The 15,194-nt window shown below is 49.1% G+C and overlaps 2 protein-coding genes across 8 annotated transcripts in view; one reads left to right on the forward strand and one right to left on the reverse strand.

Annotated features, from left to right (window-relative positions):
• Window positions 1-15,194, reverse strand: part of LOC119372473 (protein shifted) — a 709,384-nt gene that overhangs the window by 85,839 nt on the left and 608,351 nt on the right. The gene's annotated exons all lie outside the window — the stretch shown is intronic.
• Window positions 1-15,194, forward strand: part of LOC119372474 (complex I intermediate-associated protein 30, mitochondrial) — a 159,476-nt gene that overhangs the window by 52,826 nt on the left and 91,456 nt on the right. The gene's annotated exons all lie outside the window — the stretch shown is intronic.

The following is a 15,194-nucleotide window of genomic DNA, read 5'->3' on the forward strand; positions in this document are numbered from 1 at the left end:
GCAGTTCGAACGGTATTACACGGGCGCGGGACGAACGAGGACGCGGCAACCTGCATGAAGCTCCCAGTGCACGAACCCGCGGTGGTGTTTGGCGCGTACGGCGCCGGGAGCGACGACGACACCACAAGCTACACGTGCAAAGTTTCTGCGAGTGGCCATAATAAGTGCAGTTCTCGTTATTCGTGTCACCAGCCCGTCCGATACACGAGCCGGAGACAGCTCCTCGGCAGATGCAGGTAAACCCGATGAAATTTCGGTTACACACTGCAAGTTGAAAGGTGCCCTTTAGGGAATGTTTTACGTGGTAATGTCGGCAAGCAGTCGAACTGGTTGCGCTCTGAAAAAGGAGAATACTCGCTCTGCTATGACAGCGGCGAGTGCGGTTGTCGATAATGTGTTCTTCCGTCAAACACGTCCGCTTTTATAGATGGGTCATCGAATATTTCCAGCGGCATCGCTGGTACTTCTAGAATAAGCAACTACTCGCGTCGGGCGCGCAATCTTATCCGAACATTCTAAACGTTCGGGAATGCATTCTGGCGTCGATCGATTGCAGGACTCCTCGAGAGCTGGTAAGGTGGCGCTACTGCTCTCGCCCTCTATCGGGCTAGCGGCGCACTGTTAGGATTGTCGCCTACGGGCCCGTCTGCATGTTTCAAGGCGGCGGCTACGGTTGCGGCGGCCGCTGTTCTCCAAGAACGGCCACCGTAGTTCTTTTTTTTTTTCTGTCTGCGTGTGTAAGTACGCTGTGCTAACTTATGTTAATTGATGTTTTTCTTCCTGTCTGAAAAACCTCTCAAACTACAGCCGAAAAACCAGCATGCAGCGACTCTTGTTAACGTAAGCATTCAACAAAACTTCTTCCCCTTTTTGGCCTCAAAGCCATTCGAGAAAGAGAGACCCCTCTCAGTCCTTCTGTTCGCTGAAAACCGAACTGCGAGCCCTACCAACAAAAAAGAAAAAAGGGAAGAAAAAGCCGACAATACACAGCTGCTTGCGCCGGAAACAAGTTCTTTTCCGTCCCTTGGACACCACGCGGGGAACAGTAGATTACCCCCCTCCCACACACACACACGCACGCACACACACACACACACGCACGCACGCACACACACACACACACACACACACGCGCGCGCGCGCGCGCTCACAACGCACGCACACACACAGGCGAGCGCGCACACACATTTTACAGACAGTGAGACTGCAAGCGCCCGTGAGTTCGTGACTGGTTGTCGTCTGCTAGGAAAGCGCATCACTAGCCATGGCCGCCAGCCCGCGCGTGAACGTGAGGACAAGAAGCGGCGATCGTGTGTTGTTCTGCGGTTTCCGTAGGATTGAAATTGCAATAGCGTGTGTTTCAAAAAGGAGTTCTTGGCCGCTTGGTACGAAGTTGCACGCGAGTGGTCAGTGTGTGGTCTGAAAGAAGAATTGATGTGCGCGATGGAATCTTCCTACATTATTGGGAAATGCAGAGTGCAGTCGAAAACCGTGGACTACGACATACGAGTGGAGGTGAGCTTTTGATTTTTCAGTGCTCTACGTGTGCTGAGCCATACCGAACTGTTTTCGTTCCCAACGAAGAGGACGCGGCAAATTTGTGTCTGATTCCGCACCGGCTACCCCTGTTCGCCGCTCTGGCTGGCAAGAAATCACGCGTCAGAGCAGAAGACGCAGACAGGCACATTGGCCCTCTAGGTGGCCGTTGTCAGCCTGCTATCTTCCTATTTCTTTGTGACCTTGTAAGCTTGTGTATACATTTAAAATAAATAATAAAAGGCGAAAAAGAAACGCACGAGAGGGGGGACACTCATGGACGGAATTCGAGACGTTGCTTACGCAGCCCCGCACAGCTGCGCTAGAGATGTCTTCCATTTTCGTCCGACTTCTGATTTAACCCGCAGAATTTTAAAGCTAGTTGCTTCCCAACGGTGTTCCTACAGCTGTTGTGCCAGTCATGCACGCAGAAGTACGGAAAATTACCGGAATTCTGCGACGTTTTTACGTCCTTTCGGCGAGGAGCCATGCGTTTCTACCGTGACTGCGGGCACGGGAGCAACAAACGACAATCCCAAGTTTTCCGCCGCGGCCGTCCGGTGGCGCTGCCTGTTCGCCTGTTCGGTCCCGAACAGGCGCTGCCTGTTCGGGATTCGGAATGTGGACTTAGGAGAGGACGGACGTGTTTTTCGTGGGCTCCAGAATGACAGCGTCAGATAAGTTTTTTTTTTTTTGCATGATTCGAGCTTGTTTTTTTAGTTATATGAGTACATAAGCCGCTAGATTGAAGCTTAATAGGGCTTACAATTTTGTACTGTTTCCTGTGTGACAGTCGCCTGGGTCTTTTTTTTTTTGTTCGGTCACCACGTGGCTGAAAGGCACACGTGTGCTTTGAAGTATAGCATACTTGCGGAGTTTTGAGATACTATTTGATTTTAAGTGTAACTAATCCGCCGTGTGAACGATCTAGCCATGGTCAAAAAGACCGTAAAGTGTACAGGGTGCGGAATGGGATGGAAAATAGAGGTTTGTACGGATGACAAGACAGAGGGAGCTGACGCCAAGTGTAAGCAATGCGAGTTAGAGGCGAAAATGGAAATAATGATGGCTGCCCAGAATGAGCTCATGGTAAGAATCGCCGAGCTGGAGTTTGCGTTGGCGACAGAGCGGGAAAAAACGATGGCCATGGGGGAAAGGCTTAAGTCAGCCGAGGAGAAGTTAGCAAAGGTAGTAATGGTGAACAAAGAAGCAAGCGACAGCGGGGCATCGACCCCCACAGTGGTAGACGCGAAGGGGGAAACAGGTTTGGAAAAGACAGGTGCAAGGGTCACAGGACCCAGCTTCCGCGAAGTAGTTTTGGGAAAGGGAGGGGACAAAGCAGCAGTGACACGGGCTAATAACCGAGGCAGTAGCCAGGTGCGGGACGGTCCAGCAGAAGAGTCGGAGCACGTGATAATCGCCGGGGACTCGAATTTAGTTAGATGCGAAGAAGCAGTCAAGGAAAGGGTGAGAGGCGACGAACGAGTTTTAATAGGGAAGTTCCCGGGACATAGGTTGGGATCAGTGATGAGACGAGCTAGCGCAAAACTCGCAACTAAGGCTAATGGACGTAACCTCGTGATAATCGCGGGAGGTCTAAACGACGTCTTGAATGAAGAATCAGCCGAACTAGCGCCCACATTGGCGAAAGGGGTCGATGACATGCGCGCCATTTCCCCTCAGGTGCAAATAGTGGTATGCACAATACCGGAAGTACCAGTGAGGAATATCAACTTGCAAAGAGCGGTTGTCGACGCAAACAAAGAGATATGGCGAATTAGTCGTGAGAAGGGCTTCGAGGTAGTGGATATAAACAGGGAGGTGCACAGGTGGGGCGGTTTCCAAAGAGACAGAATTCACTTCGATAAGAGGCTTGGTCATGAGGTGGGTTGGCGACTGGCAGGTCGCGCAGTAGCTTTTTTGGGGGGCACGCGGGCCCTTCGGTGCCCAGGGTAGCTTGTAATGAGGAAAACAACCAGGGGGACTCTTTGACAGGCAGTATAGCGAAAAACCAGAGAAAAGGTAAAAGAAGGGAGAAGGCGCGTGTTGCAATTAGTTACATAAACATGCAGGGTGGCAGAAAAAAGGCAAAATGGTTAGAGATTGAGGAGCAGTTAAGCAAGGAACAGATAGGTGTTTATGCGGTTACAGAAACACACCTTAGAGACTTGGAAGAGCCACCACATATTGACAATTATATTTGGGAAGGATGTAACAGGATCACATCAGAAAGGAGAGGTGGGGGTGTTGGAATTTGCTGATCCATAGCAGAACAAAATTGGATAGAGTGAAACAAACGTGTTCAGAGCACATGTGGGTTTCGGGCACAGTAGGTGGAAAGAAAACGTGGCTAGGTGTAGCTTACTTGTGGACGGGGAATAACTGCAGAGAAAAGAATCTGGAGATAGTGAAATGCATAAGCACCGATATTAAAGAATTTGGTCCTGATGCCGAAATAATCCTTCTAGGGGACATGAACGCTCACATTCATGACCTTGACGGATATTCAGACACCAATGGCAAGTTATTACTAGATCTCTGCGAGCAACATAGTCTTGAGATAGTTAACGTGGGGCCTAAGTGTGAGGGGCAGATCACGTGGGAAGTCGGAAACCGGCAATCAAGCATTGATTATTGTCTCATGACAGAAGGAATATATGACAAACTTAGAGAGATGAGAATAGACGAGGAAGGCATTAACAGCTTGGGTAGTGATCATAAACGCATAATATTACAAATGGGATATAAAACTGATAATAAGAACATAGAATCAAAGTTTGGCAGCTTGTATCTAAATGACAAACAAATAGGAAATATAGCCGCAAGAGTCGAGGAAAAAGTAGACGAACTACCAGGTAAAGACTGGAAGTATAGTGAGCTGCTACATATAATCACAAAAGAAATGGAAAAAGAGAAGAAAACTATTTGTTGGAAAGGAAAGAGAAAGCCAAAAAGTTGGTGGAACAAAGAAATCCGGGAGGCGATCGAGAAGCGACGTGAGGCATCACGGGAGCACAGACAAGCAAAAAAGGAGAAGCGGCCACAGGACGAAGTCAACCAAATATGGGAAATATATTTAGAGCAAAAATCCATTGTGCAGAAATTAGTCGAGGCAAAAATTAAAGGTGAAAGTGAACGCTGGATGACAGAGATTCGCGAAAAGAAGAAGGCCGCGCCTAGGATATTTTGGAGCCACCTAAAAGCGCTGGGTAGGAAGTCTGTCACAATGCAACAACATATGGTAGATGAAGGAGGAAATCAATTGGAAGGGTATGAAGCGCTAGGTTACATCCGAAAGATAACAGCCGATTCATTTAAAAAGGTCGCCCAGGGGATTCCCCCGGTGAGTAAAAGTGCGCAAAGCAGTGCAACCGACGAAGATGTAGTACTAGAGAATTTCAATTGGAAGAAAGCCGAAGGAAAAATTCCTAGGCGCACTACACCGGGCTTAGTGGGGTTCCCGTCAGCCTCATTAACGAACTCGGACATAACACTAAAGAAGCACTGCTGAAAGCCGTAGAAAAGTGCTTACAGGAGAGGGAAATACCAGACAGTTGGCGAAAAAGTAAAATGAACTTAATCTATAAAGGCAGGGGAGAAAAGGATAACATTCGCTCGTATAGACCGCTAACCATTACATCGGTGCTATACAGGTTGGCGATGCAGGCAGTAAAATTAAAAATAGAAGCGTGGGTAGAACAAAATGATATTTTGGGAGAACTTCAGAATGGATTTCGAATCGACAGGCGGTTAGACGATAATCTGTTTGTTCTTACCCAGTGTATAGAAATATCGAAAATAGAAAACAGGCCCTTATACGTAGCTTATCTAGATATCACCGGGGCGTATGACAACGTTAATCAGGAAATTTTGTGGGATATATTGAAGGAAGTGGGCATAGGTGACGACTGTGTACAGCTTTTGAGGGAAATATACCGAGGAAATACAGTTTGTATAGAATGGGAAGGAATAAGTAGCAAGGACAGCGTTGAAATCAGCAAGGGGCTGAGACAGGGATGTCCTTTGTCCCCGCTGTTATTCATGCTGTACATGGTGAGGATGGAAAAAGCGCTAGAAGGTAGCAACATTGGATTTAATTTGTCACACAAACAGGTCGGCACGATGGTTGAGCAGAAGCTTCCAGGTCTATTTTATGCTGATGATATTGTCTTATTTGCGGACAGTCAAGATGATATACAGCGACTGGCAGATATATGCGGAAGGGAATGTGAGGCTTTAGGACTAGGATTTAGTGCAACAAAATGTGGATTGATGGTATTCAATGATCACGAAGACCATGCGGTCTTTATACAGGGCCAAAAAATACCGAGGGTAAGCGAGTACAAGTACCTCGGAGTATGGGTAAATGAGGGGGATAGATATATGGAGGTACAAGAGAAAGCATCGGTAGCAAAGGGAAAGAGGAATGCTGCAATTATGAAGCACAGAGCTTTATGGGGGTACAATAGGTACGAGGTGCTTCGAGGGCTGTGGAAGGGTGTGATGGTCCCGGGGCTTACATTTGGGAACTCAATGGTGTGCATGAAGTCAGAGGTACAATCAGGAATGGATGTAAATCAAAGGACGGTGGGCCGCCTCGCGTTGGGCGCTCACGGGAAGACGACAAATGAGGCTGTAAAGGGTGATATGGGATGGACAGGCTTTGAAGTGAGGGAAGCTCAGAGCAAAATGAGATTCGAAGAGAGGCTGAGGAAAATGAAGAAGAGTAGATGGGCAGAGAAGGTTTTCAGGTATTTGTATAGAAAAAGCGTTGACACGCAGTGGAGAAAAAGAACTAGGAGGCTCACCAGTAAATATACGGCTAGCAGTGCGGGCGATATGGCAACAAGGAGCATTAAGCGGAAGGTCAGAGAGGCGTAGAGGACTTATTGGATGACAGCGATGGAAAAGAAGCCGGCTCTGAGTAACTACCGAAAGGGAAAAAACGAAATAAGGAGGGAAAGGTTTTATGATAATTCAAGGGGAAGCGCTTTACTGTTTGAAGCAAGGTCGGGCTGCCTTAGAACGCGTAGTTATAAAGCGAGATTCAGTAACGAAGAACAATGTACATGCTGCGGGGGAACTAAGGAAACGATGGAACATGTACTGATTGAATGTGGCGATATTCACCCAGGTATACGTGTGGGCACGAGTCTACATGAAGCCTTGGGTTTTAGGGACAACAATGGAAAGCCGAACACGTCCGCGATAGAAATAAGTAAGAGACGGTTAGAGTATTGGTGGCAGAAAAGTAGAGATAAAGAACAAAAATAAATAATGGGGGGAAAAATAAGGTCATTCTGCCTTAAGAGGCAGAGAGATAGACCGTGAATTTATATTTTTTTTTTGGTATAATAACATAGATTTAATCAATGTAAATAAGGTATTAGGCCAACATAAAACAAGGAAGGGTTTTTTTTTTTTTTTTTTTTCTCCGAGCCTGGTGGCAGACATGTCACCGCCCCGTTACAAAGGGGACGCTCATAGCATCCATCCAATAGAGTGGTTCAAAGCTGCAGCGCACTAGGCCTATACGTCCTGATGCTGGAAAGGCAACATGGAGGTAAAGATACACGCAAATGAAATTAACAAAGTAAGTTCGAAATGAAGGTTCGTCGGCGCTCATGTAAAGTGCGAGGCGCACTACGTTGTCCGCGGCGCCGCTGAGAGTCTAATGCCGTCGAGCATAGCTTCTTGGTCCAGTACGCCAAGACGTCCAAGTACCTTGTATTGCCCGAAATACCGTCGGCGTTTTTTTGCGGAGGCCCTGCCGGCGTGAAGGCGCTCAGGCCAATTACCACACGGCCGCCGGATTGGTGTTATACGTAGCACCCTAGTGAAGTTCGTGTGCCCCTTTCTCCGGTGTGAACCGAGAAAGCCGGCTTTCTTATGTCGCTGATGAGAACTGGGTAAAATGCAGTTCGTTTATTCCGATGCGCACTCGGCGCGTTCCGAAATCCGTCTCTCCGGACCCTCCCTTCAGGTCTGTTAAAAACACTGCTGCACGGTGCTCTCGAGCGAAGGTCACGTTCCCACGGTTCGAGCTTGGTGCTCGGATGCCTCCAGCCATCGAGATCTGCAGCACCATAGTAGTCGGGTCATTTAGCTCGGCAGAGTCGCAGTCCGTGGCGAGCACTTCTAGTCGTAAATCTGAGCTCCGAGCTCGTTGAGCAGACGCTCGCTGCCTTCGCTGTCCGAGTCCCCCGCACTGCCTTGCGCCCACCGCACGGTCGTACGAGGCGCTGACGGAAATGTTCCGGCCAACACCACCACGCGTTTCCGAAGGCGCGCTTCCAGGAAAACGCCGCCGAAGCCAGCTGATATACGTGCTGACCCCCGGCAATGGCCCGCAGCTCGGTTTTGTTTATACGAGTCGCAGGCGCCGCATTGCTCCGCCCGACAACCGTCGAAGGTTGTAACGACGGCTGTCGGCAGTCTGCTAGTTCTCGATGCACAAACGGGCGATTTGTTTGGTTTCAGCGCGCTGAATGTAGGCGGCGACGTCCACATTTTTGTCTTAAGTCCAAGTCGGCAGTGTTGCGTGAAGCGTCGTTGCCGGGCTCCTTCCGTAAACCAGCGTGGACGAAGTCTTGTGCGTTGTCGCTTGCACTGCCTGATTGTAGGCGAAGGATATGCATGGAAGGTTGACATCACAAGTCTTGTGTTCGACACTGACGTACGTGGCCGACATGTGTTTTATTGAGACGTTCGATGAGGCCAATCGTCTCCTACGGTGAATTGTCTGGCTGCATTACAAGATTGTTTGCGTTACGTCTGCCGTAAACGCTGTTCTCCTGTCGGTGACCAGGACTCAAGGCGCTCCTTGAGTCCTGGTCACAAGCTCCTTATCAGTGAGGACCAGTGAGAACTGCTTGTTTTACTCACTTTTTGTGCATGCGCGGTCTTTTTCGCGTCGCGTCCATTTGCGCGCATGCGTGATGTATACTGTGGCAACACATAAGCAGATATGGTGGCACAATAAATTCAGTTGAAAGTTTGCGCTGTCTTTGTACTTGTCTTCTTCTGTCCGTGTTTTCGTCACGCAATTTCTTTGATGTCGTGGAACATCAACTAGCCCCAAGTGCTGCTCTCATGGTGCTCGACTGCTGTCCCGAAGGTCGTGGGATTGAATCCCGTCCGCGGCGGCCGCATCTTCTATGGAGGCGAAAATGCTAGAGGCCCGTGAACTTAAATTTAGGCGCACGTTGAAGAAGCCCAGATGGTCGAAATTTCCGATGCCCTCCACTCTACGGCGTCTCTCGTAATCGTGTCGTGGCTTTGTGGCGTGAAACCCTGACAGTTATCATCATTGTCTTGCATCGCTGGCAGTCTCGGCATAACTAGCGAAAATGGTAATGCTTTTCTTATTGTGTCCTCGTTAGTGTGGGCGTGAAACCTGTGTGGGCTCGCGATGCATAGCCCGAAGAGGCATAACAAGAACGCTCGGTCTGGCGAGGCAGTGGCGCACCGACGGGGTGGGGGGGGTTTCGGGGGTTGTAACCCCCCCCCCTGAGGCCGACCAACACCCCCCCCCCCCCCCCCGAAACTGCGCCGCTGTCCTTCTCACCGGGAGTCTAAAGTTCATATCCAGATATAATAATAATAATATCTGGGGTTTAACGTCCGAAAATCACGATATGATTATGAGGGACGCCGTAGTGGAGGGCTCCTGAAATTTTGAACCCCTGGGGTTCTTTAACGTGAACCTAAATCTAACTACACGGGCCTCAATCATATTTTCGCCTCCATCGAAAATGCAGCCGCCGCGGTCGGGATTCGATCCCGCGACCTTCGGGTCAGCAGTCGAGCGCCATAACTTATCACTAGACCACCGTGGCGGGGCGCAGCTTTCCAAGAAAAAATATGCTTTCACGGGTTGTCAGTCTGGCCCCTTTTTTTATTTCCTTGCCCCTTTGATTACTACAATAGAGCATGCCACGGCAAATATAAGAATGGAACACATCGAGGGACGAGCTCTCATTTCACTCCAGCCGCAACCAAAAATATTTCTCAGATACGTCTAAACGACTGTTTTTCGATCGTCAAGAAATCCTACGTCATAATTTTTCTCTCTTATATAAATTTCATTGAACGACAATTCAATTCGCCCTTGAAACATAAGACTCCCGGCCGTGTTTGGATGTTCCCGTAGCCTGAAAATAAAACGCTGCAAAAACACCTACACAAGTCGATATCTTCGGTTTTCTTCAGACCCCCCAAAAATGCGGAATATATTAGTGTGAACATATTCGACAGAGATCTGTCTGGCTGGGTGAAAAATTCCTACGAAAAATAATAAACTCTCCAGCCACTTTGCTAAAGTTAAACTCTAAAAGCTATAAAACTGACCCGACGTTTCGGGACCGATCCCGAAAGGTCGGGTCAGTTTTATAGCTTTTAAAGTTTAACTTTAGCAAAGTGGCTGGAGTGTTTATTATTTTTCGTAGGAATACATTAGTCTTCGACATTAATGCGAAGAGCCGGAACATACTGCAGCGCACAACGTGAAAAAACAAAAGAAAAACAGATGATATATTCAAGAAACTCACCAAGAACAGCTACGGAAAGTCTTTTATTCAGAAAGCAGTTCACTTCCAAAAACACGACGCATGCTGATAAATCCAGCAACCCCCCCCCCCCCCCCTTTTTTTTTTCCAATCAACACCACCCCAGAAATGCATCAGTCTCTACTATCCGAGTAGTTATCGAAACCATCGCTCCCAACGACCGGCCGCCGAAAGAGAAAATTGAGGACACCAGCTGAACCGATAACCTGAAAGAAAGACGGGAACGACGTCCCCAATTTTGCAGGAGATCGCAACGCCATGGGAGACCAGCGCTGGATAGGTGGCGCGCCGAAAAGGGGCGCCTGGCGGGGAGTCGCGACATAACTCAGCCTCTCGCATGGCCTCCGCGCCGCCGGCTAATCTCGGAGGCCATGCCGCTCGCACTAAGACGACCGGCCGCACTGTGCCGCGGTGAGCGCACGCGCGTGCACCGTCCCCGTGCTTCATTTTGGCGCGAACAGCTCGAGCAGTCATTGCGCCAGTAATACTGCTCTATAGTTTAGAAATTTATTTATTATTTATTTATTTATTTATACAGTACTGCTAGCCTCTAACTGAGGCTGTAAGCAGGAGTGGGAGTAACAAGCACTAAACGAAGTGAACAAATCAAGATACAACAGTCGTGTCACAAGAACAAGAAAAGAAAGAGCGCTCCAGAAGATTAAGATACAAAACCGTATACGCAACTTTTCAAGCACTGGTAGGCGAAAACTGATTGCAAATAGATATGACAGAATTTCTTTTCACGTAAGGATGAAAAAAAAAAGAAAAAAAAAAGAAAAAGAAAGCGGAGACGCGACAGCCATATCACGTCAACTAAAAGGGGTTAAACAAAAGGGGTTATAATGCGGTCTAAATAAAAATAAGTGTAAGGCATATAGACAGCGTTCGAAACTATAATGGTCGTGAATGATCGTGAAAGCGATTACAACTGAAGAATTTGTACAAAAGAATCAGTGGTCGGACATTCCACAACGCCACAAAATAAAAATAACTTTGTCTGAAGGTTACTTTCTCAGGAAAGCACTGGAAAACGGAGAGAAGCCCTGCAAAGCAGACTACGTCAGTGCATACCGCGTCGAAGAGACAGTGGTGTGCCGTGGTGGCGACTCCGTCGTCAACATTTTCTGGTTGTGTCCTGGGACTTGTGTCAAGCTAGTGCAGGCTCACAAGCCTCCGTTCATAAGTACGTGCTGTGTCGATACCAGCTGCGCACTACCGCAGTAAAAAAAAAGTAAGAGGCAAGGAGTAGGTGCGTCAACGTTTTTCTGCCGTGGTATATGTATGCCCAGCCCGCGGTATGTATGCATGCGGACGTTGATCAAGCAAACCACCGTGCTAGCATAGCATGTATGGTGTCGTGCTGTTATGCTCGAGGGCGCGGATAGATTCCCGGCCACGGTGGCCGCATTTCGATGGGGTTGAAATACAAAGAACACCCGCATACTGAGATTTATGTGCACATTAAAGAACCCCAAGCGGTCAAAATTAATCCTGATTCCGACACTACGGCGTTCCTCATAATCATACCTTGTTTGGCCCGTAAAACGCCAGCAATTGTCGATGTTGATCAAACACGTTTATTCTAAGCAGACACAGGCAAGCGAAAAAACTAACACAGTACGTTAGGCGAATTAAACGGCGAGTAAAAATCCAAGACATTTGACCCTTTTCTAGCGAGGCATAAATTGCGATGTCACTTCGCCGCGGCAGCCAATGCACAAAGAAGCTTAACCGCATCGGCTGACTCCAGAGAGCTAAGCTTCGAGTAGTCCGCTGCTTTGTTCGCGACAACAACTCTGTCTGTAGCACAAGTGAAGTTCAACGGGGGCATCCATCGCGTGCGTATTTCTCATAACAGTTCAGCGGCTTCGGCGAACGTGCCCCTGGTCGCATCTCGTAGACAGACAGCTTTCCTTCTGCGTAACTGTTTGCAAATAATGTAGACTACCTGCCTATCGTATCATATTCACTGCACGCGGTGGCATCAGAAGGAGCCTGGTGGTGGTCAGATGAAAAGATTGTTACATATGCCGCATGCTGCATAATATGTATGTTTTATTTACGACAAAACACCGATTAAATTCTGCTCGTTGGCCCCGGTTTCCACTGGTGGCCCTCAATATCGAATAAATCTAGCAGACACGCGCAATTCGGTTTAGAAACCAGCCCGACGCCGCTAAACAGGAGAGCAAGAGCAGAAAATACTGTGCTCGCCTGACTGCCGGGATGCACGCCGCATCCGTTCCTGTTCATATGTTTCAGAAGCAAAAGCATAGAAGAATACGTCCTCCCTCATTTCTACGTATTGTGGCACTTGAATGCGCAACAGTACCGCCAGCATCATTTAGTTTTGTTTCGGCTATACGCGCCAGCATCGCCTCAACCAGTCGCCTCTCGCCCGCGGGAGCGGCTGGAGTATGCGCGCTTTGACCGCCAGGGCGGCACTGCCCACACCGCGGATACTCCAGCGCTGGTTCCCTATAGCCGAAGATTCCGAGGACGCGGACCGCCGAATCAATTTTCCTGAAACTACAGTTTTCGCAGTTGAAACCAACTATCGGAAATGAATCTTGACATATGTTAACGACCCAAACAACGTGAACCGCGCTCAATGCAACCTACCCCTTGTGTACAGCACACAAAAAAAGAAAGAAAGAGAGAGAGAGGGGCATCTGCGTACCCACTTCGACGCGGCCGTCTAAAAAGCTCCCCACCCCCTTCACTGTTCAACTCATGCCTTCCGGTCAAGCCCTTGCACTGCTCTGTTCTTTTGCCGACAAGCACCGCCGCCGCCTGAAGCACCCTTCCATACCCACCGAACAAGAAAAGATGTGCTTCCCTTCCTCAAACTCCGAAGAGGGAACCGCATGGTTTCTGAAACGTCGGGACAATGCTCACTCAAATTTTAAAGATAAGAAGGCGTCGGCGGCATCTGATCCATCCGCCAAGCTTCGACGCACGTGTTTTCTATTTTCTTCGGGGCTGCTGGTGAATGGCACCGTCTGCCGCTTAATGGCTGCAACGGAGTGGTCACGCATTTTTTTCTGAACCTCGTTGACAGCGGACGAACGAGACGTGTTAGTGCGGCGAGAAGAAAGGCCACCTCGCAGGCGGCTCGTTCATCAAAGCGACCGCGAACCCACGGAGGCTGCGTAGCACGAGCACACGACGAGTTTAAGCACATTGAGTGGTTCCTGCATTTCTGAGCAACCCTTGGAGCAACTAGTGTGTGCGTCGCCAGCCATTTTCGCAGCATCGCACGCACACAGTGACTCTAAGCATGCCATGCGGAGTCCGGCCGTTGCAAAGATGGGAGGAGCAAGAAGCCGTGGCAGAAGGAGTAAATGTTTTTAACGACGTCTGGTAAGAAAAAAAGAACCTTGGGAAAGTGCGGAAGGCCTGTTGGGGTGGCACGTTTCGTTTTCTTTTTCTCAGTAAACGTCTCTCGCCCATTCTTTTTACCACTTCTTTTTTGCATGTACATCGGACGGAAACTACAAAGTTTCATGTGCACACATGTGTGCACGTTCAGTTTGCTTGCTAGAACTTGTGGCCGTGTTTGCTGCGTGAATCTGCGTTGGCAATGACCTACCTTGCCGAAGCCCTCTCTCGAAGCGCCAGTCGAACGAGGCTATGGTCGAACACATCCTCACCTACTACCCAAAAAGGATTTCGTGTTCATATTCAAGCGACGCAGCAACAACACCGGAATGCCCGATTACGTCCATAGAGGAACCGGTAACTCAGCAGATATCGTCGTCTCATGCGTCGATTGACCAGTCAATTTTTACTAAGGATGGTTCAGCCGCCGAACCTATATGCGCCGGAGTGACCTGGGAATCTACGCTGGAAAGTCAGTAAGTGTGGTTATAATGCAGTTTATCCGTGAGCTGAGAATTGTACTGTACGTGTGCTGTATTAAACTGTACATGCTATTTCTAATCAATACTATGTAGTTTATAAGTAATATTTATGATGCGCTTTGAAGTTTATAGTTTGGCGAGACTCCAAGGAAGCGTAGGAAATTATCAGCTGCAGCGTTTTTTAAGAGTTGAAGTTTGTGGAGATAGGTTTGCACTAGGCTTAACTACGAGCGCGACCGTATAGGGACGCGACGTTCTCCACTGCCGCTGCGTGCGACGACGCTGCGGCCGGGTTCGTCGTATTCTCCGACACGGCGCAGAAACCACGCACGAGGCAGGGTAACAACAACAACGGGTTTATTAACCCAAGATGCAGCACAGTGCGACACTCACTGGCTTGCAGGCCGTATAGGGAACTCCGCAAGACCGAGCAAGTACGCTTGCCTACGGCGCGACGGCTCACGCACGAGGGCCGAAGTCGAACGCACGAACGAGAAGCCGCCTGCTCAGCAGCGCGTCAACCTCTCGTCAAGGCCTGAGAGCATCTGACGCGGGCAAGCCCGCGCCAGACAGAAGCGAGCTCAAGGGGGAAGGGGGTTGTCACTGGCGGCCAATGAGGACAGGCGTTGCGCAGTGACGTAAGCTAGCTTGGTGGCGTGAGCATGTGAGCATGTCGAGGCATGCCCGGACGCGTGCCCACGCGCCGGGAAGCTGACGCATGGCTCGCACCAGACAAAGAGGCCTGGCGCTGCCGCCGTGGTCGCCACACTGCCGTTTAACGGCGGTTCCCGGCGCTCGAGCCGCGCGGGGCCAACACACGCGCTAGCTGGGGAACGAGGCGCCAAAGGGGAGGGCGCGCTCGATTCCCACAAGTTGCCATGCATGCGGGCTTGTTCGTATGGCATTTTCTTATTGCACTGGTAGTGCAAATACACGGGACACAAGAAACGCACACGAAAACACACACACGGCGCTGGGTGTCTTCATGTGCCTTTGTTGCGTCCCGTTTGTATGCGCTACCTACCATAGTAATAAAGTTTTAACATCATTGCGCGACCGCCAGCCAGCCGACATGTCGGTTCAATTTGTAGTTTATTTTCTACGTGCACAGCTGCTCCATTGAACGGTTTTTTGGCCTTGTCAAGTTATTTCAAGACCTTTCTGTAAAACGCTGAATAATCATCATCATAATTCATCTTATTATTATTATTATTATTATTATTAT

This window comes from Rhipicephalus sanguineus, chromosome 10, assembly GCF_013339695.2.
Source record: "Rhipicephalus sanguineus isolate Rsan-2018 chromosome 10, BIME_Rsan_1.4, whole genome shotgun sequence".
In the NCBI taxonomy this organism is placed as follows: domain Eukaryota; kingdom Metazoa; phylum Arthropoda; class Arachnida; order Ixodida; family Ixodidae; genus Rhipicephalus; species Rhipicephalus sanguineus.